Source organism: Melozone crissalis, unplaced genomic scaffold (assembly GCF_028551555.1).
Source record: "Melozone crissalis strain CALT ecotype California unplaced genomic scaffold, PUWL_Pcris_2 ptg000073l_1, whole genome shotgun sequence".
Lineage (NCBI taxonomy): Eukaryota > Metazoa > Chordata > Aves > Passeriformes > Passerellidae > Melozone > Melozone crissalis.
The window spans coordinates 2,360,488-2,372,457 of NW_026535850.1; positions in this window are offsets into that span (position 1 = coordinate 2,360,488).

An 11,970-nucleotide genomic window follows, 5' to 3' on the forward strand; every position below is an offset into this window, starting at 1 on the left:
AAATGGCCTTTTCATCAAGGGACCAGTGGGCCAAAACTTGTATTCCACCTCCCAAATTCTGTGTATCCAAGGATTTCTCTCAGGCACAAGCTGCAATTCCAGAAAGGTCTGGCTCGCCTTGGTCCTTGGTGGCCTCTGCTCATCTGCCCCTGAAACACTGGCCCTCTGTTTTCCTTCCAATGGAACAGAATCGTTGTTCACATCAAAGTGCCCATGGGCAAAACTGAAATTCGGCCTAAAAAATTCTATCTATCCAAGGATTGCTCCAAGGCAAAAGCAGCCAGGACACACAGGTCTGACTGGTCTTGTCCTGAGGTGATTTTCTTAGACTATGAGCAGAATGTTTTCATTTGCCAATACCTTGGAGAGGGCTGAGAGATCTCCCAAGATGGGGTTTGGAGGCCTCAAGCACATGAGCACTGTACAGGGACAGTGGAGCTCTGTGCTCAGTGGGGTGGAGACTGAGGACAGCAGAGGAGAGCCCTGGGAGGGACTGAATGGTGGTTTCAGAGATGGTGGATCCCTTTGACATAGTAGAGAACAGACAGAGAAAGAAAGAATTAATGCAAAGGACAGATAGGGAGGGCCAGACAGGACCCAAAGAGAAAGGAATTTCCCTCCCAGGGCATGGCTGTGGTGCAGCACATCCCCCAGAAGGAGCCTGGGTCAGCCCCAGGCTTTGTGTGGGCAGGCAGAGGCAGGCAGGAGGCAGAGCTGTCAGCAAAGGAAGGGCCCAGCCAGGTGGGGCAGCCGGGGGATGCTGACAGCCTGCAGGGACAGAGGCGCAGGGCAGGGACACCGTGGGACAGCCTGGGCTGCACAGGGCACAGGGATGGGCAGCAGCTGCAAGACAGCCCTGCCAGAGCCAACTTGGGCAGCACTTTGGCCATGGCTGCTGGGCCTGGGCCTGAGGCAGGAGCAGGAGACAAGTGACCCTTGCAGGCCTGGGGCCTCATTGCCTCCTTGTCCCTGCTCAGCAGCCTGGCAGGGGCCGCCCCATGCTCCTGCCCTTGGCATTGCACATCCCCACATGCCAGTGCCCATGCCAGGAAGAGCCCTGAGCAAGGAGGGAGGGACAGGATCTGCCTGGCCAGGGGCTGGGGCTCAGGCCTTGGCCCTTTGCATTCCTCAAATACATCCAGCTTTGCTCAGCACCAGAGACAGCTTTCCCTTGTTTGTCCCCAGCTGTCATCAATGCCTCCAATGTTCTGCTCTAACTGGAACCTGGGGACACTTTCTGAGTTGAGTTCCTCAGTGGGACCTATAAAAACTTCAAGAAACTTTGGAGTTTAAATTTAACTTTGAGTGCTTGAGAAGTTTTTTGAAGACACTCTCTCACGGACTGACTCTGATGTAAACAACACCAAAGCCCCGAGAGGGTCATTAAAGTCCTTGTGCTGTGTCTGTGCTGCTGAACTGGGCTGGGCTCCTGGCCCAGAGGCAGCTCCTTGGAAACCAAGAAGAGCTTCAAAAAGACATTTCTCCTGAGGAGCAGCTCCTCTCCCAGCCCAGCAGGGCTGGGGCACTGCCTGCAGCCACCCCGGGCACAGCACAGAGGCACAGAGAGCTTCAATCATTCAGGGCTGGGAAGGTGCTGAGAAGTGCCTGGGGCCCAATCACTGCCAGCCCTTGGCACAGGAGCCTCTGGCTGCAGGACAATGCAGCTGCAGCTCCTGGAGCCATCTCCTGAAGCTGGAACATCCCAATGCCTGCAGACTCTGTGAGTAAAAGACTGAATATTTCTGGTGCAGGGGAGGTTAAATTCTTATGAAGCTCTGACATGCTGAGGGCTTCTGATCAGTCATAGAATATTTCCAAGACAAGGATTTTGATAAAAATGAGGAAATTTCCTAACACTTTGTATTCAGTTTCCTACAATTGGAGAATGCTAGGGAGGAGGGGATAAATATTAAAGATTGATTATGAATTCTGACAAGTTCCTGAGACATCTGAACCATTACTTTTGGTGATCAATAAGTTCACAGGAGATCCCTAATGTGCTTTTAGCCACTCTGCCCAAGCACAGCAGCAGCATCACCTTTGCTGGACCCATCAGGCTCAGTCTGAGCTGTCCTTTCTCCAAGCTGCAAACAGAATCTGCCCCCAGCCAGTGCCCTGCAAACAGGCTGTAGGGGCACAGGGTGTACACGGAGATTTGGGGTCTGTGAGTGCTGGCACAGAGAGATCAGGCACTGGGAAACACCTGCAGGAGGAAAATCTCCAGCAAGCAGAGAGAAGATCAGGCAATGAGAGGAAACAAAACCCAGAAATGCTGTGGCAGGGAGAGTTTAAAGATGCCCACAGGATCCCCTCCAGTGCAGCCCCTCCCTCTGAACAAGCCCCCTCCCTCCTGTGCCCCAGCCAAGCCTCTGCCCTCAGGGCCGGGGCTCCAAGGCGTGCAGCCCCTCCTGTGCAGGCAGAGCTGAGCAGAGCCGTGGGGCAGCTCTGCAGCCCCGGGCCCAGTTCCCTCTGCAGAGCACAGGGCTGGGAGCAGCTGCCCAGCCCTGGGGGCTCTGGAGGGGGCACTGCTGGCTCAGGGTGACGCTGTCCCCAGTGCCCGGCTCTGGGCAATGCTGTCAGTGCAGCCAGGGAAGGAGCTGCGTCTCCCTTCATCCAATACCATCATAAGGACATTTGGGAGTTTCTCTGAGATTTCAGCCCAAGCTGGGAGCCTCAATCGAGGGTGCAAACCTGTCCTAGAACAACTTTGAGTTATAGGATTGATGGGGAAAGGCAGAGGTGTTGTGACACTGAAAGTGCTGATGGGTTGGTGGAATGAGCAATGTGAGTCCTTGGCTACAAAACTGGAGCTGGGCTGTGGTGGATCCATCTGCTCTCAGCTGTACTTGAGGGTTGGTAAGAGAAACTTGGGAGTGTGAACATTCTCCATTTAAGAAATTGAAAGCCCAGAGAAACTCAAAACAGAATGAAGTGACAGATCATCTGCTCCCAGTCTGCACTCACCATCTGGCTGCAGGGAACTCACTTTGTTCTACCAGAGGGCAGCAGAAACGCTGAGTGTATCTGATATTGAAGAGCAGGACAGACAGGGGGGGAGCTCAAAAAGAAAACCTCACAACTCTTAAACACAAAACAGTGTCTGTGTATGTTACAGTGGAGGGTGTATGGGAAATGGCTTTGATTTTGGTTACAGATATCTCCTCTGACTCGTCACTGTCCCTTTCTCCATGAACAGGTGCCCATGTGCTGCCACAGCAAATGTCCAACAGCAGCTCCATCAGCCACTTCCTCCTGCTGGCATTGGCAGACACGCGGCAGCTGCAGCTCCTGCACTTCTGCCTCTTGCTGGGCATCTCCCTGGCTGCCCTCCTGGGCAACGGCCTCATCATCAGCGCCGTAGCCTGCGGCCACCACCTGCACACGCCCATGTTCTTCTTCCTGCTCAACCTGGCCCTCAGTGTCCTGGGCTCCATCTGCACCACTGTCCCCAAAGCCATGCACAATTCCCTCTGGGATGGCAGGAACATCTCCTACTCAGGATGTGCTGCTCAGCTCTTTTTCTTTCTGTTCTTCATTTCAACAGAGTTTTATCTGCTGACCGTCATGTGCTACGACCGCTACGTGTCCATCTGCAAATCCCTGCACTATGGGACCCTCCTGGGCAGCAGAGCTTGTGCCCATATGGCAGCAACTCCCTGGGCCAGTGCCTTTCTCAATGCTCTGCTGCACACAGTCAATACATTTTCCCTGCCCCTGTGCCATGGCAATGCCCTGGGCCAGTTCTTCTGTGAAATCCCCCAGATCCTCAAGCTCTCCTGCTCCAAATCCCTCCTCAGGGAAGTTGGACTCATTGCTGTCAGTGCCTGTGTAGCACTTGACTGTTTTGTGTTCATTGTTTTCTCCTATGTGCAGATCTTCGGGGTCGTGCTGAGGATCCCCTCTGAGCAGGGATGGCACAAAGCCTTTTCCACCTGCCTCCCTCACCTGGCTGTGGTCTCCCTGTTCATCAGCACTTGCACATTTGCCTACCTGAAGCCCCCCTCCCTCTCCTCCCCATCCCTGGATGTGGCCCTGTCAGTTCTGTACTCAGTGGTGCCTCCAGCCCTGAACCCCCTCATCTACAGCCTGAGGAACCAGGAGTTCAAGGCTGCAGTGTGGAGACTGGTGACTGCATGCTTTCAAAAACATTAAACTGCTGGGCAATATCTGCAAATAACTTGCAATCAAAGTCATCTTTGCTACTTCTTGTTGACTTCATTTTAGAGTTTCTTTACCTTTGTTTTACTTTTTTCCTATCGTCCAAAAAGAAATGTCATTGTTTGTTGCATTGGTCATTTTGTTCCTCTCCACCATCCCTGTGGCCACAGACTGTGGCAATGAGGGGCTGTGCTGTTGGTGCCTTTAAATGAAATGATGATCTCTCCCATCAAGGTTTTCTGCAGAGATGCCCTTTTGTTGCCTTCTCTGGAGCTGCAGCAGCAATGTCTGTGTGCAGAGCTGGGGGCAGATCAGGGCTGGCCCAGCAGCTGTGCCCAGCAGCAGCAGCACTTGGTGTTGCCAGTGCTGCTGCCGTGGCCCTGCCCCGCTGCCCTGGTGGCCCTGGTGTTTCTGTAGGGCATGAGTGCTCTCAGGGCCAGGCACAGCCCTGGGGGTGGCAGTGCCGGGGCTGCAGCAGGGACAGGCCATGGGCACTGCTGGGGCAGTGCTGACGCCTCAGGCCAGGCCCTGGGGGCTCCAGGCTCCTTGCCCAGGCTCTCTCAAGAACACGGCCAGGCCAATGCCCAGCACAGAAAAGCCCCGTGAGCAGCCCCAGGATGGCCGTGGGCAGGCTGGGGGCAAACAGCATGGCTGGGGCTCTGCAAGGGCCCTGGGACAGAAGGGAAGGAGCAGCAGAGCAGGGGCTGATCCATCCCCAGTGCGCTGCACAGCCCAGGGCAGCGTCCCAGAGCGTCCTCATGGAGCTGCCAACAACATCCTCCCCTCTGCAGCCCTGGCCTCTCCCCCAGCTCACACAGGTGGCCCATCCTTGCAGGCACAGACACGGCAGCACTGGCTCAGCAGCCCCTGTTTGCATTGCACACAGCAGGCAGGAGCACCCCCATGCTGTTGTTGTGGGGACATGAACCTGAGGGAGCACAAATGCCATCAGCCCCTGGGGCCAGCAAGGGCTGGGGGACACCAGGGAAACCACTCAGCTTTGTTGTGGCCTCTGCAGTCAGCCAGAAAGTTTGTTCCCATCAGCTGGGAGTTTCCTGTGCCACTGCAGACGCTGTTGCTCAGAGCCAGGGCTGTCTGGCAGCCACCCCCAAACTGCCCTGAGCATTTCCTTGGCTTCACCTTTGATTTCTTTACTCTTCACTGGTACAAATTTCTTCCTGTTGTCGACCCCTGTTCCCTGCCCTGCAAACAGCCCATCCCTGTTTGCCATTTCCTCTCTGGCCCCACTCCCCACTGCAGTTCCTGACTTGGCCCCATGGGAACGTCCCTTTGGGCAGCAGGATCATCCTACAAGTGCTGCAGGAATTGTCTGCAGGCTCCTGCAGTGCCTGGTGCTGCTCCCTTGCCAGAGGCACCCCAGGCCAGAGAGGCACATCTGGGCTGCTGTGTCTGCCTCTGGGGCTCCCTGTTCTGGGCAGTGAGGAGGAGCTGCAGAGGCTCTGCAGGACTGACAGGATGGGCTTTGGGGCTGGCAGGAGAAGCTGAGGGACCTGGGCTGCTGGAGCTTCTGAAGAGGAGGCCCAGGACTCATCCTGCAACTGCTCCAAGGGTGCCTTCAGAGAATCCCAGAATCAGCAAGGGTGGAACAGGCCATGGAGATCATCAAGTCCAACCTGTGCCCTGACACTCCCTTGTCTCCCCTGAGCCTCCTCATCTCCAGGATAAACAACCCCAGCTCTCTCAGCCACTCCTCACAGCACTTGTGCTCCAGACCCCTCACCAGCTTTGTTGCCCTTCTCTGGACACACTCCAGCCCCTCCATGTCCTTCCTAAATTGGGGGCCCCAGAACTGGACACAGCACTCGAGGTGCTGCCCAAGCAGTGCTGAGCACAGGGGAAGAATCCCTGCCCTGCTCCTGCTGGCCACACCATTCCTGATCCAGGCCAGGAGCCACTGGCCTTCTTGCCCACCTGGGCACACTGCTGGCTCATGTCCAGCCTGCTGTCCATCAGTGCCCCCGGGTCCCTTTCTGCCTGGCTGCTCTCCAGCCACTCTGTCCCCAGCCTGTAGCACTGCAGGGGTTGTTGTGGCCAGAGTGCAGGACCCGGCACTTGGACTTGTTAAACCTCACCTTGCTGGATTTGTTCTCAGGATCCACTCTGTGCAGGGCCCTGTGCAGAGCCCTCCTACCCTCCAGCAGATCCACACTCACACTCAGCTTGGTGTCATCTGCAAATTTGCTGATGCTGGACTCAGTCCCCTTATGCTGATCATCAGTGCAGATATTGAAATCCACGCTGGCTGGCTCTGAACCCTCAGCCATCCTGTGGGTGCCCTGGGATGGCACTCAAGGTGATCTGTTCCATAACCTTGCTGGGCACCCAGGTCAGGCTGACAGGCCTGGAAGTCCCCACCTCCTCCTTCCAGCCCTTCTTGGCGATGGGCTCACATTGGCACCTGCAGTGCTCTGGGACCTCCCTGGTGAGCCAGGACTGATGGTAAATGATGGAGAGCAGCTTGGGGAGCTCATCCACAGCTCCCTCATCCCCCTGGGATGGATCCCATCCAATCCCAAACACCTGTGAGCATCTGAGTGGCTCAGCAGGTCACCAACTGCTTCCTCCTGGATTAGAGGGGGCTGTTCTGCTCCCTGTGCCCATCTGCCAGCTCAGCAGAGCACTTGTCCTGAGGAAAACCTGTCTTATTCTTGAAAATTGGGGTAAAGAAGGTGTTATGTAGCTCAGCCTTTTCCTTATCTTTAGTTAAAATATTCCCCACTGCATCCAATAAAGAGTAGAGGTTCTCCTTCTTCCTCCTTTTGCAAAAAAATTTTTATACAAACTTTTTTTTTACAGAATGGGCCAAGTTAAGTTCTGATTTAGCTTTCACCTCTCTAGTTTTCTTTCTGCATAACCTAACAACATTTTCAAACACATCTTGCATTGCCAGTCCATTTTTCCCCTGAGTTCCCACAAAAGCTCCATGGGCAGCCAGGACAGTAATTTTCCTCACCAACTCATCTCTTGCCACACTGGGACAGACTGCTCCTTTCCCCTTAAGATTACTTTCTTGGAATATGTCCATCTTTCCTCGCCCCCTTTGTTTTTAAGGGCTATTTCCCTTAAAAAAATCAGGACCTGAATTGGTGCTCCCCAAATCAGCATCCTAAACAGGCCAAAATCAGCCCTAATTCCATTGTAGAAGTTTTGTTGCTGCCCCTCCCTTCTTTCCCAGAACATTGAAAACTTGATTATTTAATGGTCACTGTGCCCCAGGCAGCCTCCGAGCCCCACATCTGCCACCAACCCTTCTCTGTTTGTGAACAGCAGGAGACAGAGTGGGAGTGTTACCAAAAATTTGGTGAAACAGAAAACTCATTAACCCCAGTGTAGCATTAAGAAGCAGCATTCTTTATTCAGCTGGATGCACGGGGGAGAGCTCCTCCCAAAGCAGTGCAGGCTGAGTGCAGGAAAGTTTCTGTTTATATTCTGTATTTTGCACACATATTCATTGATTGTCCTGGACTAAACCTATATATGAATATAATTTTCCTGAAATGATTAACATATTTCCCCTCCCCTTTTGCATGTGTTCTTCTGTCCTGGGGTCTCTCTGGTGGTCCCTGGTGATTGTGGACCCCAATGTTCCCGTGGGCCTGGCTGAGCTGGAAGGACACTGAGGCTGGTGAACTTCCAGTTCCCCTTCTCACACAATGGGCATTGTGTGGTTTCCACAGGCCTGGGGTTGTGGAGAACAAGCTCCAGGTGTCAGCTCAGCTGGTGTAGACAATTTATCATCTGATAACATGAGGTCACAGAGTGGGCTATGACATCAGAGAGTGGGTTATGTGGGGTCATTGAGCAACTCTGACATAATAGACTGCCTCTATGACATCACAGAGCCAGCTGTGACAGGGCAGAGGTCTGACATTCCAGAGCAGACTGTGACATTACAGAGTTGGCTGTGATATCATAGACCAGCTGTGTGACATTAGAGAATGGGATGTGACATCACAGAGCAGTCTGTGACATCACAGAGGGGCTGTGTGACATCCCAGCAGGGCTGTGTCAGGTCACTGGGTTGGTCACTCTGCCCCAGCTCCCCCTCACAGTTTCTCCCAACAAGTCCAATGCTGTTCATGCCCAGCAGGATCCCTGTCCCCCGGGATCCCCCCCAGCCCACCTGGAGCCACAGCCGCCACCAAAGGGTGTTCCACAGGATCCACCCCGGAGCCTGACATGGGGACAAGGGGCCAGGGCTGTGTGACCAGGACATCAAGCACGGGGATTATCCAGGTCACTGTGGCCTGGTTTGGGTTGCCCAGGGCAGGAAAGATGTCTGGCAGCTGGAGCAGGGTCTGGGAAGGGCCTCCAAGGTGGGGCTGGAGCCCTTGGGCTGTGAGCAGAAGCTGAGGGAGCTGGGCTGCTCCAGCCTGGAGCAGGGAAGGCTGAGGGGCTCCTCATCCCAGCCTGGCAAGGACAGTGAGGAGGGGATGGAGAACACACAGCCAGGCTCTTCACCGGGGGGCCTGGTGGGAGACAAAAGCCAATGGATGGAAGGGGAAAGAGGGGAGATCAGCCAGTTGGAGATAACACATTTCAATAAATTAACAGGAAAATAAAACTAAATAGGATCTAAAAAAACCGCTTCTCGCTGTCTTTTTAAATATCATGTATTCACTTTGAATACACTACTGAGATCTACCTAACCACAAAAGACTTGAATATTAAAATTAAATTATTCCCAGAGGCTTGGCTTGTTCAGGTGTTCTGAATGTTATTGAGCCCTGGGATGCTGAATTCCTGCACTGAAGAGCTGAAGGCTGAACAAGCCTCTGGAGCAGGAAAATTCAGCAGCAGCCTCCAAGTTGCTGAGGATGTCAGCAGCCCCCACTGAGGCCATCCCTGCCCAGAGACCGTGGGGGAATGGGCAGACAAGGAGAGCGTCCCTGGGGCTGGGGCAGCACAACTCAGAGGCACCAGGGGCTCCAGCTGGGAAAGGGAGTGTGGAGTGTGGCTGGGAAAGCCCTGCCTGGGCTGTGCCAAGCAGGACAGACAAGCCCTGATTGGGCTGTGCCCAGCAGGACAGACAAGCCCTGACTCCCAAATGCCAAACAACTCTCTCAATGAGACATTTAAAAGGAATTACAATTTTTTGTGTACTCTGAGTTATGAGCAGTGGAGAAATACCAGTACAAGAAATTCTGAGGAGCACAGAAGAACAAAACAGCCTTTACTGGGTACTTTAGAAAATCAGAGAAACTTTGGTAAAAGGTTTCTTATAGCTTTGTAGTGGTTTTGGTTTGTTAATTTAAGATTTTTCAAATCCTGGGATTTCTTAAGTAATGTATGGATGAGTGTGGTGGGTTTTAGTGTCAGTTAATTATTTATGTATAAATTTTGTTATGAGATAGGATTGTGAGAAAGGTACAGTAGGCCTAAAATTTTAAGAGGGTACAAAGAAATTTTTATTTAAAAATAAATTTAAAAAGAAGAAAGTAGTAAGAATTAAACTCTTTAGAACACTTTTTTCTTTACAACCTTTTTTTTACTGACAATGGAAGGAAACTAAACCTAAAATTTCTAGTTAGGGTACTATTTCTAGAATAGTCTTTTTTAGTTTACTTTTGGAGAGAAGTTTTACTTGTTTAGATTATGGAGATTTTTTTACAAAAGGATAAAATGGATTTTTTGATCCTCCTTATTCTCTCACTGATAACAGTTGTCTAGGGAACTTTGTTATTGTGAAGCTACTTTTATTGCTACAAGCTTTTTTACAGCTTCTTAAGGGTCATGTCGACTTATGGGGTATTGCTTTAAGTATGAGTCATTTAAAGGTAAAAGTTTTTATTATTAAGTTCAAAATTATTTTTATCTCTGGGAATAGAGATCTTTTTTTGAGGATACTGGATTATTTTTTTTTACCCTGTTTACACTTTTTATGAAATTACAGTTATTTTAACATTTGTTTATTTAAGTATGGAGATTTTTGTTTGATATTAATTTGAATTTTTTTCTGTAGTTTTATGTGTTAGAAAGAAAAAGAGTTTTTTCTCTTTAGTTTAGAAGACAATTTTATTTTTAAGATTAAGGGGTTTTCTTTCTTTTTTTTAATTAGGATTTCATTGCTTCTTTACTTACTTTGATGGTTTTATGTTGTTTCTTATATGCTTGTATTTTGTTTTTCTTTTACTCAAGGGAGGATTGAAGTATTGAAAAGGTTACTGATCCGCCTGTAACTTGTGCGGGAAGTTGTGGTTGGGTTGCATTAGGATTGGTTTTATGGTTGGTTTTGGGGTTTTTTTGTGTTTAAACTTTTAGTTGTAGGGTTATTTTCTATGGGTTGTAAGTTGTAGAAGTTTTTGGTTTTAGTTGTGTTGCGGGGAGGGGGCCTGATGGTAAGATTTTAATAGGTGTGGCTAGGTTTGTTCTGGTTGGGGTTTTATAGCCTCTTTTTTTTTCCTGTTTGGTAGTTGTTGGAGTTTGGTTTGGTTAGAATGGGGGGGAGGGGGGGCAGCCTGGGGAGGGGGGAAGGGGCTCAGCCCACAGCAGGGTTGCTTGGTTTGGTTTGATTTGGTTTGGTTTGGTTTGGTTTGGTTTGGTTTGGTTCGGTTGAGATGGAGGCCAGGGCCGGGGCCCACTGCTTCTTTGTTGACTGGAAAAGAAAGAGGAGGTTCCTGGGTTTTTTTAATCTTTAACATACGTGTTTCACAGAGGCGTGTTCAGTATCTTAGTGGTTTAACAGATTGTCAGTTACACAAACAGTTTTGCTTTACTTTTTAAAATTCTTCTCATGTCAAACTGACAGATATTCAATCAACAGAAAACACTTCTCAAAGCATTGACTTGGTCCATTCATATTCACAAACTCTAAGCCTGTTCAATTTAATGTTAATCAAAATCTGCAGGAGCACAGAAATAGAAGAAGAAGAAGACACAGAAACAGAGAAAGACAAAAGAGCCAGCCTGGTTCCGTGTTCTTTTGTTTTTATGGTGTCCCATAGTGTCACAATGGTGCCTTGCATCCATGGGACCCCGCAGTGTCATAATGGTGCTTTGATTCCATGGGGTCCAGCAGTGTCACAAGAGACCCTGTTTTCAATTGGATTCCACAGTGTTGCAATGGCCCCAAGGTTCCAGAAGGCCCTGCAGTGTCATAATTGTCCCAATGATTCCATGAGGCCTTGCAGTGCCACGATGATGTCTGTGGTTCCCCAGGCCACACAATGTCATGTGACTCCTCTGTTCCATGAGCCCTGCAATGTCACAATGGACTTTTGGACCGTGGGGGTTTGCAGTGTCACAATGGTTTCCTTTGGCTCCACAATGTCAAAATGGACCCCTGATGACAGGAGGCCCCACAATGTCACCATGGCCCCTATGCAGCCCTCAGTGTCACAATGGCCTCTTGGTATCATGAGGTCCCAGAGTATTCAGAATGGTCCTCTTGATTCTGTGGGAACTCCCAGGGTCACAATGGTCTCAGTGGTTCCATGAGGCCATGAAGTCTCTTAATGGTCTCTCCATGGTTCCATGAGGCCCTGCAATGTCACAATGGACATTTGGCTCCATGGGGTCTCATAGTTTCACAATAGCCCTTTGGTTCCATGACACCCCAAAGAGTCATAATGGTTCCATAAGGCACTGCAGTGTCACAATGGACCTTGGTTTGATGGGGCCTCTCAGTGTCACAACGATCCCTGCATTCCATGGAGCCACACAGTGTCAGGACAGTCCCCTAGATTCCATGAGGCCCAGCAATGTCACAGTGGTCTCCAAGATTCCATGAGGCCCCTCAGTGTCACAATGGTCCCCTTGGTGTCACAGGACCCCAGCGTGTCACAATGGTCC